This window comes from Odocoileus virginianus, chromosome 11, assembly GCF_023699985.2.
Source record: "Odocoileus virginianus isolate 20LAN1187 ecotype Illinois chromosome 11, Ovbor_1.2, whole genome shotgun sequence".
In the NCBI taxonomy this organism is placed as follows: domain Eukaryota; kingdom Metazoa; phylum Chordata; class Mammalia; order Artiodactyla; family Cervidae; genus Odocoileus; species Odocoileus virginianus.
The window spans coordinates 22172231-22184630 of record NC_069684.1 but is presented as its reverse complement, the minus strand read 5'-3'; the positions used below and the strand labels follow the sequence as shown (position 1 = coordinate 22184630).

Here is a 12400-nt window from a genome sequence, read left to right as displayed (position 1 = left end):
GAAGCTACTGCATTAAAGTCTTCACTCCTGGAGCTGTTGATGACCAGCTACTGTTCTCTGCTGGTATTCACATCTATCTTGGCTGCTGGGGCCAGGTAGTCAGAATGTAACTGGGAAGCAAGTTGGTGAGATTTCAGAGAGAAAGTTCTAAACCATGACTGGTAGTTCAGTTATAAGAAATCCCAGAGAGATGAAATATTCTAGAAGCTTTTGTTATTATTTTAAATTTTCATTATTTTTCTAGTTCTTCTGACTTTAGTCTTGGGCAAAAGCCTAGCAGGCTACAGTCTATGGGATTGCCAAGGGTCAGACACAACTGAGCGACTAAAACTTTCACTTTCACACCAAGACATAAAGGAGTGGGCATGCCACGTAGGTGGACAGGTCTGGAGTTAGTATTTACAGAAGAAACATGACCAGTTCCACACACTGACAGTCAGACTCTTTAGGCTGCGTGGTTCCCCAGGAGTCATTGTTATAACTCTTTGCAACCTCATGGACTGTGGGCCACCAGGCTCCTCTGTCCATGGGATTCTTCAGGCAAAAATACTGGTGTGAGTTGCCATTTCTTCCTCCAGAGGGGTCCCAAAGAGCTGGATATGACTGATTGACTAATTTTTTTTTATATATTGCTACATATTTTCTTCCAAATATTTTCATATGTGTTCATCTTCTCCACACAGGGATGCAGAAAGACTCCATCAGCCCATGCAGATTGCTGTGGGTTCATGTTTATCTGAAGTGACCAGAGCTGAAAGTAGCCAGTACAGGCACCAGGAATCAGTTGCTCCATCATGGTTCAGTACTCCTTAGTAAGAGCCGTGCACTATGATGGATGGTGGGAAGGTTCAAAGGACCCAGGCCACTTGACTGCCCCTCCTGACAGTCACTCAGTAACTGTGGCAGGAGTCCTGCATCCTACGTGGACCTTAAGATTTTCAACATCCTCTAAATAGGATTTTTTTTTTATTACCACACATCTTAGTCCAAACTACAGGCTATCATACTTAGTGCAGAATGTCTGGTGACCATATGCTGATCTCCTGTCTGAACATTGATTTACAACATGATCACAAGGGCCTGTGACTCACAAGGGCTGGGCCCCTAACTGGCTTTGCTGCCTGATGGAGAAGAATGAGAATTTCTTTCATAACCTTGTCCAAGGCTATAAATATTGAGGAGTCATGATAACCTTGTTCTTTGATCAGACATTTACTACATTTTTGCTTGTGAAGTGCCACGCACTCTGGAAAGGCTGGGATGTCAAACATGGAGGGAAGAGTCTCTGCCCTCAAGGGGCTGATGGTCTAGTGGAGAACAAATAGAACTGCGATGATATCCTGTGATACCTCCTACACTGTCCTTACGGGTTACATGCTATGGGAGTCCTGAAATGGGAAAAATTAGTTTTGTTTAGGGAAGATCCCCTGGAGAAGGGAATGTCAACCCACTCCTGTATTCTTGCCTGGAGAATTCCACGGCAGAGGAGCCTGGTCGGCTATAGTCCATGGGGTCACAGAGAGTTGGACACAACTGAGCAACTAACACTTTCCCCCTTTTTTTTCCTGGAGAAGTTGGGAGCTGCCTTTGCAGATAAGGTGACATTTGGGCTGGGCCTGAAGGCAAGTGTGTCGTTAGGGGATGGAACAAGACCTTTTCATGAACAAAACTATGGGATTATGAAAATGGTGGGCTTGTTTGGGAAATGCTGAGGCTGAGTGTGGGTACTGCATGGGGTGAGCAGAGTCAGGGGAACAATGGAAAATGAAGTAAAAACTGTAAGTAGAACCAGATTGTGACAGGTAATGAACATCAAAGGAAGCTGCTTTTTGTATAAATAGTAATGCCATACTTAGTTGCTCAATCGTGTCTGACTCTTTGTGCCCCCATTGACTGTAGCCCACCAGGCTTCTCTGTCCAAGGAATTTCCCAGGACAAGAACACTGGAATGGGTTGGCATTTCCTTTTCCAGGGGATCTTCCTGACCCAAGGATTGACCTCGTGTCTCCTGTCTTCTGCATTGCAGGCAGATCATCTAACCAGGGGAAGCCCCATAAATAGTAAATGCCAACTTGAAAAAAAGAACAGTATTTATTACTATTTTTATTTACTTAAAAGCATTTCTAAAATATATGTTACAGTATAACATATTGTTTTTCTCCCATTAATATCGCTCTGGGGAAGTTGAAATATTTCCAAATGTTCACTTACTGCATTTTGACTCTTGATTTTCTATTTGGTTTTTGTCTGATCTCACTGGAGGAATAAAGTATGATCAGAGAGATGGAATGATTTCGCAAAGGTCACATAAGAAAGTAGCAAAACTGAAATATGAGCTGAGGTTTCCCTTCCCTAAGACCTGTACTTGTCCAGCGTAACTGGGGCCCAGGCTCTTCTGTTCTGGGCGAGTGTGTGGCTGGGTGCATAGTGGATGCTTTGGAACATTGAGTCTTGAACCCTGGGTCAAAATGCCAGTGGGTCAAACGTGTGAGACTGGCAAGAGCAGGATGTTAGACGTGGGGTTGCAAAATATTATACCTATGGCTGATTCATGTTGATGTTTGACAGAAACCAACACAATTCTGTAAAGCAATTATCCTTCAATTAAAAGAATAAATAAATTTAAAATTAAAAAAAAAAGAAAAGCTAGAGGGTAGAGTCAGTGGTGCTCAGAGGGCCCAAGAGCCCAGAGCGGCGTGTCTCGCGGGTGCCTGGCACAGGTCGTGGGAGATGAAGCAGAGCTCTCTCTCCCCCTTCCCTGGCTCTCCCTCAGCTCAGGCAACGTCTCTGTCTCATCAGGGGCCCTGCAGCTTCTCCAGTAAAAACAAGGAATATTTTTTCTTCATGTTTCCAGACTATAAAACAAAAATAGTTGATTTGATGATGGCGATGATAATAATGGTGATATCCTAAGATTGGAGGAAGTTAAATAATTTGGCTCAAGTAGTATAGTGAGTCAGTGGCAGAGCTAAATTTGGATCCCAGTCTGTATAACTCCAAAGTCTGCCATAGCCACTACCCTGCCTTGCAGCCTAAGGATCAGTCTGACTGATCTGGAGCTCGGGCCCACACCCTACCTAGTATTGCAAGCTTCTTAGAAAAGTGTAGGTGTGGGGTTGGGCTTGGTGCTATGACTGCTTTCATGTTGAAGAGCTGTGCAAAACTGAAGATCAGACATTTTCCCCATCATCATCATCATCATTATTATTGAGAAATCAAAACAGCACCTTAAATGTGGTTTGAGCTTTACGGTTTTCAAAGTATTTTCATATGCATACTCTTATTTAGAACCACTTGGCTTCGTAGACAGAGTGGGTCCATAGTTAAGGAAAGTGGTTGAGAGTTAAGTGGAAAGTTGGAAAAACTGAATAGATTTCAAACATTTTAATCATAATCCACAATAAAAATATATATTTTATATTATGATCCAGATTATCATGCCCTCTGACCTATTCTGTTATTTCATTTCATTTCAATATCTTGGTCACCATCCAATAAATTGATTTCATGGCATGCTAACGCCAATTTTGACTTTCAATTTGAAAAACACTGGAGATCTATTGAGTTTCTCCACTCTGATGTGTTATAGTTCCATAATATATCGATAGTAAATGTTAAATCATGAATTATTCACCAAGTGCCAAAACCAAATTGAACTTTGAAGGAGAGTGAGGACAGTGGCTTCTTGCCCTACTCCACGTCAAGCCTTCTCTCCCAATATGATTTTCAAAGGCTGCCACTTTCAAGATGTGTTTTCTCTTTGATATTTGCTCCCCTATTTCTAAGCGATGTTCCTAGAAATTAATTGATCAGTTTTAGACATTAGCTGATAATTTATCGCTTGTCTGCCAATGCCCCTTAATTAAAATGTCAAGCTGGCAGATAGCAAGATGGCAGCTCTGTTGCTCCTGAAGCTGTTGGAGGAAGTGCTTGACATAGAATGGGTTTGTGAATACCAGTCTCTGGAATATAAAAGACATCATCCTCAGTCACAGGCAGAATCCTCACAGTGACAAAATCTGTGGCATGGGTGCAAAGCAAAAGACATGTTCTCTGCAGGCAGGATGATCCCAAAGACAGAGCTGAGATACATTTGTTCTTGCTCCCAGCTTTACCATTCATATAATCTATTTCTCCCTTAAAGAGGAGGGAGTGAGAAGTGACAAGTGGCCAAAAAGGCTTTGCTAGGTCAGGTCACCCATAAGGAAACTTGCAGCTCAAGAGACATACTCAGGCACCCATCCTAGTTCTAAACAACAGTTCAAGAGAAAGCCTGCTTCTCTGGACCCAAAGCAGGAAACAGAAATTGAGTAGCTGGATAAAGGAATCAGAAGGATCTCTATTCTCAGTTAAAGGATTTTTTTTTTTGGTCCATTGGCCTGGCTTAATATTTCTGTTGAATTGTGTTTTACCACTTAGAAACTTACTACCAGATGCTCAGGTCTGGGAGATCCAATTGTTAACATCATTGCATAAAATTAAATTAAAATTTTACAAAACCACACAAATATTAAGACAAAGCTATGGATATGCCTGAAAATAAATTAGACTGAAATTTAGTCTGAAAACTCCAAGAATGCTAAGCCCCTAAATTTCATTACATAATTCCCCAGTCATCTAAAGTGGGGAGTGGAGTCTGATCGGCAATACCATCTGATTTCAGCATGGTTGTTAAGCCCAGAACAGAAATGGAGTTCTATAATGGACAACGAATTAGGGCTATGTGTTAGAGTTTTATCTGGAGCCACAGACAAAATCTTGGAATCGTACTTAAAGGTTTAACTGCAGCGGGAAGCCACACACAACTCATCAGCAACATACAATCAGGCGCTTCCAAGTCAGACTTGAGAAATTCAGGACTCACTTAATGACATGGCCTGTGTAAAAGAGGAGATTGCCAACAGAACAAAATTCTGTTGCATTTTCCTGACCCTCTGGGGTTTAAATTTGCAACCTGCATCAGCAAAACATTTTGGCATTTAATTCTATTAAAATCAAAGAGCCAAACTTCTGCCTCCTGTTACATGAGCACCGTTCTTACTGACGTCAATGAAAGCTGTGCATGCATAACTGAGGGCAGATTTTGGCCTGGGCTGTAGACATATGAGAACTGGCACAACATGCTCACATCAAAACTCTGTCCCACCCGGCCTTCTGATAACGCGGCCTCCTCCTTCATAACTCTCTCTCCACACGCTGGGAGCTGGGCCTTTACCCAAAACACAAATTAGAAGCATCATCTCATACAGAAATCTAAGCCAGATGCAAATTTAATTTAGATGTGGCAAAAGTCACCTGAGTGGGTAACTAACTGCAAATTTCACAAACATTATCGGTGACTTCCTCTTGAAGCATAGTCAGTGTAGTTTCTGATGTATGCATTTAATCGGTTAGGAGAAGGGAGCTTGCCCCTATTCCACCCCACCATTTAGTTTTGTACTTGAGAAAGCACTGCCTACACCACTCAGACTTCTGCTGCTGGTTTAGGAAATACTACAAATATCCCTGTGCCTGGTGTATTGCCTGGGACAGAGGGCACACAGCCTAGTGAATGACTATGGGACAAATGGATTTTATAAAGCAAGAGATAGTCATAATAGCTTACAGTCACACAGTGCTATGTGTCAGGCACTGTCTTGCTTATATTGAATTATTTAATCCTCACCACACCCTATCATGTAAGTTTACTATTTTATAAATGAGCAAACTACAGAAGTTAAGCAACTTAACAACTAGTAAGTGGTGGAGTTGGGATTTTAATCCAGGCAATCTGGCTTCAGAGGCCAGGTCATTATTCACTCTGCTAAACTGCCTCTCAGTAAAATGCAGGAATTGTTTATTATTAATTAGTTATCAGTCAAATAATGTTTATTAATGTCTGGGTAATTCTACCGAGAAAGATAGAAACATTTTATTAGCAACAGCTTGTCAAGAACTGTTTGTGTGATCTTAATTGTCTGAATTTGGTTTTCAACCAGTTTTTCTAAATACTAATAGCCATAGTGCAACTTCACAGCCTAGTGAAACATATTAGTCTCATGGCACCCTTGACATTTTTCAGCAGACAGGGAAATGAATTTTGCAGTGAATTTTGAAGACAAATTGCATGGGTATCACATTTAAACAAAATTTAAGATTACATTGACCATTATCTCCTTCAACTAATGTTTCTGCAGTCACTTTTAAAAAATTAAATATGTTAGGATTCACATGACTATTTTTTAACATTGGCCATGTTTTCTCTCATGAGAGTGTATCTGAAGTTATAGCTGAGTTTGATACATATGGTTTGACATATATTCACTTTACATGGAGATTTGAGGGATACTGCTGCAACCAGAGGATGGAACCTTCTTCCTTGGCCCAAAGTCTACTGGCGAAAAAATGGGAAGAGGATGGCCCTATCTAAGAACTTATGAGGCCCCTGTGAAGGTAATTTCTGAGCTTTGGTTTGGTTTTTACATTGCCCACAGTATACCTTTATGAAACCCATGGCTCAGCAGTAGACCTGCTTTCTTATTCTGAGCACATCGTTGTCTTTGGTTTCAAGTGGAAATCCTTTGTGTTGTCCTCCTACACCAGGACACCTAATTTCCTTTCTTTGATGTCATCTTAGAATCTTCCTTCATGATAGTGGGCAGGGGATTTGCCACTGGAGTCTAGGAAAAGTCAAATTTTGCAACTTTCCTTGACATGAGGAAATCAAGAAAGGAACATATTCTTCTTATGAGAAGAAAAGAAAGTGAGGGGAACTGTTTTGGCAATCTTGAATTTGAAACCATGCTAGATTGTTAAGTTGTTTGGAGAGTGAGGAATGTGACTTGTCCATGGTCATGTGACTCATGAGTAACAGATCAAGGACAAGAATCCAGAACACTTAACCCCCAAAACCACACTCCCCTCATTCCAAACATGCTAAAACATATTACAGGGGCCAGGAAGACATTTTTTTGCAACTAGACAGAAAGAGATTTGGATTTATGTCCATCAAAATCCTATCCCATTGCCAGCACATGTGACATATATATCTTCAGTGTGGTCTTGCCTGCATTTAGAAATATTATGCCATGTTGGCTCTCTCCATTGTCTCTTTCAGTGATGTATTGTGGACCAGTCAGGATCCCCTAATGCAGGATTCATTTACATAATATTCCTTAATAATAATCACTGGCTTCTCCTTACCTACATCCAGGGACAGTGCACTGACTAATTCACAAAACATCTACCACATTATGATCGAAGAGTTCTAGCTATTAAACTACATATAAATGATAAAAACTAAAACCCTAAATCTTAAGAAGTTTGAGTGATGGGTATTAGTTTTGCTTTCTTGAGCAGATATTTCAATCTGGCACCCCATGGAGGACTTCTTTCAACATAGTATTTTGTTTGGCCTGCTTGTTGCTTTTTAAAAAGAATAAGCCAACATTGAAGAAATTGAGACGTTTCATGTAAAAATAAGATTTTATAGCTTTTCTTTAAAAAAGAAAGATCTTGTAATATTGTAGCCACATTCTTAACAGTAACAGGTGTTTGTGTTAGTCATTAGTTATGTCTGACTCTTTGTGATTCTGTGGATAGTAGCTTGCCAGGCTCCCCTGTGCACATTCTTACAGGGCAACAGTTATCTGGACCTTAGTGGGAACTGCCTTTTTTAGAAGGGGCATAAGTTCTCCAGGTCTCCAGAGACATCCACTTCCTGTAGATTTCCACATCTTTTGGCTGAGTGTCACTTACATTAATTATCATGTGTGTACTATTGCTTTTCTAACATCTGGCCAGCTCTATTCCTTATGCTACCTTTCTGAGTCCTGTAGGCATATTTGTGACCCCAAGAATTAGTCAGCACAGAGAAAACATGCCCCCTCATGTACTTGACAAAGTTGTCTTTTTTCCTATACACATCTTTAGTCTTCCTTAGGTTTCAGTTCCTTGTAAAGCTGTACCTTGTATAGCTTCTAGCACCATCCCTCCTCTGAACATTTCTTCAGTTTGTCTCAGCCTCTTTTAAAACATGGAACCCAGAACTTAGCACAGAGGTGGGAAACTGGAACCATAGACTTTTATTATCCTTTCCAGTTCTTACATCATGAGAATCTGGTAAGCAGTACAGGTTGAGTGGGTTCTATTCTGATTGCATGGCAGCTTCTTTCTTTCTAGACATAACCCGCTCCTCTTCTTTGGGATTTGTTCCTTGCATGTTCTACTCCGGGGGCTGCCAGCTTGATAAGACCTTGGCCACAGAGATTCACCCCAGGATGGGCACCTGTCACAAACCAAGACAATGAGGAAGTTTCTTGAATTTTTTTCTAACCAGAGCTTGAAATTTTGCTTTCTGAGATTATAACAAGTAAAATCTGAAGCTACAGGTGACCAGCCTCCATGCTTGTTGGAAATGCTGGTCAGAGAGAAACCGCCACACAGAATCACAAGAAAAAAAGCACCAAGTAGTGTCACTGAAGTCCCTGGTACCAGTCATCCTCAAGCCTGCCCTTTGCACATTGTTTTTTTTAAAGCCAGTATATTCTTTTTCCTTCTTACTATCCTTCCTTTCCTCCTCTCCCCACCTCCTTCTATCTTTTCTTCATTCCTACTTTAGAAAAAAATGTACTTATTTATTTATTAAAAATGCCCATAAGACTTTATTATTCCTATCACAAAGGGTAGGTTCTTGCAGGAATGGGGAGTGATATAAGAGGGCGGGAAGGAGACCCTTCCTTGACAGCCATGATTGGGTTCTGCAGGAATGTGATAACCGATTTCTGGTGCAGTAACACCTTGGAGATGTAGCGGTGCTTGGACAGCTTACCTTGCCACACTTGGGAGTGCTGGTCCCCATGTCCTTCACATTGTCCAGCACTGTAGTGCCTGTCAAAGGCCTTCACGTTGCACAGGAATTTCTTGTTGCAACAGCCTTGAGCACTTGAGTGGTGGCCTTGACCAACTGCGCGAGCTTAGAGAGTGGACCCACTCCTCCCTTCTGCAGATCCTCCGACCCTGAAGGTGTCAGGAGGGGGCTTGCTGAGGGGCTCTCAGTGGTGGTGGCTGCGCTCTCAGGTCTAGCCTATGCCTGTCTTCTTTGTGTTGCTTCTGCCTCTGAGAAGAGTCTTGTGCTAATTTAAATTGCCTTGGTCTAGTTGGCAACTAAGTAAAAAATCTTACCTAGCAAATGAGTGACTCATAGGTGATGTGACTTTGGGGAAGAACAAATGACTCCCTGGCTGAATGAGAAACTGGTTTCACTCTAGGATGGGCTGTGAATGACCAATGATTTCTAGTCCATAGCCATCAGTTCTGGACCACATATTTGGGGGGATAATTATTTACTAAATTGACTTCAGTGATGTCTTGTTAATCCTTGCATTTAAGGAATAGTAAATTAATAATAAATAATGATTCAATTTAATGGATTAGAATTTTAGAATATGTGGCTAGTCCTGCCATGGTCCCAGGATAGATCATAACTTAATCTTTATGTATACAGGATTCTCATTCTGAAAGCTGTAAAACTCTGCAGGGCAGTTTATCACACTCATTTTGAACTAGTGGTTTGAATCTATCTGGACCAGGAAATGTACAATTAAAATAGATCTTTCTGTAGAAATGGACAGCATTGTTTCAGTTGCTGTGGTCTCTGCTTCCGTGGAGCATTTGTGTCCCCAGATTTGACTTGTAGCTCAATCTGGCTTCTAGCTGGGGAGGGGAGACAGTGATGGACAACTCTCTTCATCAGCTCCCTTCCACCGTGATCCCCTCTACAATTCTCAGAATGGGATTCTGAGGCTGAAAAGAACCACTGCATAAAGGAGAACTTGCCTAACATTGGCTTTATCACAGTGCATCCTTTACGGACAATTGACCAACTCATGCTTTCATTTATTTTGTCGATAATAACCTTTCGAGTCTGTGAGTAGTTTACTGTCTCTCTCCTAGCTCATTGCAACTGAACAAATGCTTACAACATCTCCCTGGGTCTCTCTGTGTGTATGTATGTATGGATTCGGAGATCACCGTGTTCTTTCAATAATAAATGAGAACACCTTGCTCTAAGCTTGAAATGTTCATACCCCTTTGCAATTTAATTATAAACAGGAATCCTACAATAAATAAGTGTGTGTGTTTAGATGCACATGGACAAATGTACTTAAATCAAAAAAAGGTGACACTTTTGAAACTTTTCATTTACAAGTATCTATATGTGTGGAGAAGGTTGTGAGATTTTGTTAACTTGGTAAAAATAGAGTAATTTTCCAGTTATTTTGTCCTTCCTCCAACTGCTTCTCCCCCTCCCCCCAAAAAACTGGAAAAATTTTCTATGAATTTTTTCTTTTCCAGGTATTTACATTTAAAAGATAAAAAAACAACAACTTTAAGGACAAGTCAAGTTAAAAATAGTGTATTGATATATTCCTAAACAAAAGAAAAAAGTGACACTTTAAAAAGAACATTAAAAGAGAAAGAAATTCATTTTGTGGTATATTTTATTTCCAAAAATATTTTGTCCTAAGTTAAATTTTAAAGAAAGTTTATCTCTAAATATGTGTCCACCTATGCATAGCCAATTGACTTAATTTACACCTGATCTGTGAGTTTTATACAGTCTTACAATAATAATTGCCATTTATGCCTCTTTATTCTAAATCTCTTTGGCCAGCAATATGAATTTGGAAATGTACCTCATGGAGAGATACATTCTGTAGTCATTCAATAAATCAAATATAAACAGTTCTTACTGGAATTAACCTTTGATAATGACTCAATACCAATTTCCCCTAACCTATGTGCTCAATGGCATAAATCTAAACCATGGTTACTGTTGATGTCAGCAGTTTTAATTGGCTAATGCCTAAAATGTCCTTGAAAAATCATCCTGGGCAGCTTGTTTGAAATATTGACTAATATGTACTTTACTTTGCTAACAGTCTGAACAAATTGGTTTTCCTTTATAGCATGTTAGTACTTGGAAGACTAGGTTAACATTAGCTGACAATTGTCAGCGTTACCCATTTCCAAATGTTAATCATAAAATATATTTAAAAATATGTGTATGCATGCATATATACATATGTTATAAAATATATAAGAAAGAAAGAGATACCTACTTAATAAGACTGAATCCAAAAATCCAAAAGTTAAAAGCATAGAAATAATAGCAGTAAAGCAAATTCCCACAGTTGATGGAAAAGTCTTTTCTTACAGTTTTGTTATCCCTTACAAATTCGTTTTAATGTGGCTTCTAATAAATACCTTTCTATTTGTTTAGTTACTCCCTGTAACACTCTGTTTCTATTATTTTGAATGGTAATTGCAAACAATGAGTGACAGGTTTCTGTTTAAGAGAACCTAGTATTACTGCAAAATTCTTCTATGTGAAGTTGCCCCGTTTCCTTTTTTCCCCATCTTTATCCCTCAGGCCACTCTTCTCCAAACCGCTGAATAACATCCTAATCTCTGTTCAAACAGATGAAACACAAAACTACAGAAATTTAAAATGGTATAAATGAGACAAACAAACTCGTAATGAACTACTGTACCCCTTGGCATTTGTGGAATCTTTTCTCTCTCGCTAATGTAATTTTCCGGTCAGAGATGGGGAAGCCTTTCTCGAGGTTATGTCTGTACAAATGGTTGAGGAAGAGCCCAGAGACTCCATTTCATTCTTCGTAATAGTCACAGAAGAGTGATTGCTTCCTTGACTTTGTGGCCCTGATCATTCCTTAAGTGGTTGAGTAAAAAACAACAATATGTCCCTGGAGGAGAGCTTTCTAATGGTTTTTCTGTGGTTGATTACTCCAGGGATGCGCACCATCACAGTAGGTCACCATGGTGATGTCCCATTCTCTAGCCTCCCTCGGAACCTTTTGCTACAGGGATGCCAGCATCTCATTTATAAAATGAATGCACTATAGTCCAGCTTCACATTTGCTAATAACAATCTTTTGTGGACTAAATAAGTGAAATAGTGATGAACATAGACTGGCATAAAGAATACTTCTGCTCTAAGTTCACTGTTATGTTCAGATGTAGCCATTTTAAAAAGTAAGCAGGACTAAAACGTGTTGTCGAACATAGGAATGACCTATCAAGCAGTGTAAAAAAAAAAAAAAGTGCAAGTTTTTAATTCATTTTTCTCCAACCATCCGATTTAACACATTCTAGTTGTATGCACCATCCTTTCAGAAGTCTAACCATTTGTTTGAGAGCATTAGAACAAAGTGGTGATGCCCAGACAAGGTTCTGGCCCATTTTTCTTTCAGTGTAAATGATATTAGTGAAAACCCATGTCTGGCATATGATGTACCAGCAACTATCCCATAGCTATAAAGCTCGAGATGAATTTCATTGTATTGTTGGTCATTCTTACGTACTGTGTCTCTGAAGTGGTTAAAAAAATCTGCAT

The 12400-nt window shown here is 39.9% G+C and overlaps 1 long non-coding RNA gene across 1 annotated transcript; it reads right to left on the bottom strand.

The window, feature by feature from the left end:
- Window positions 1–8045: 8045 nt before the first annotated feature.
- LOC110128778 (uncharacterized) lies at window positions 8046–11790 on the bottom strand. Its single transcript, XR_011490145.1, has 2 exons — window positions 11535–11790; window positions 8046–8266 (listed from the first exon to the last, which is right to left on the bottom strand). It is a non-coding gene; the product is annotated as an uncharacterized lncRNA (long non-coding RNA).
- Between the last annotated feature and the right edge of the window lie 610 nt (window positions 11791–12400).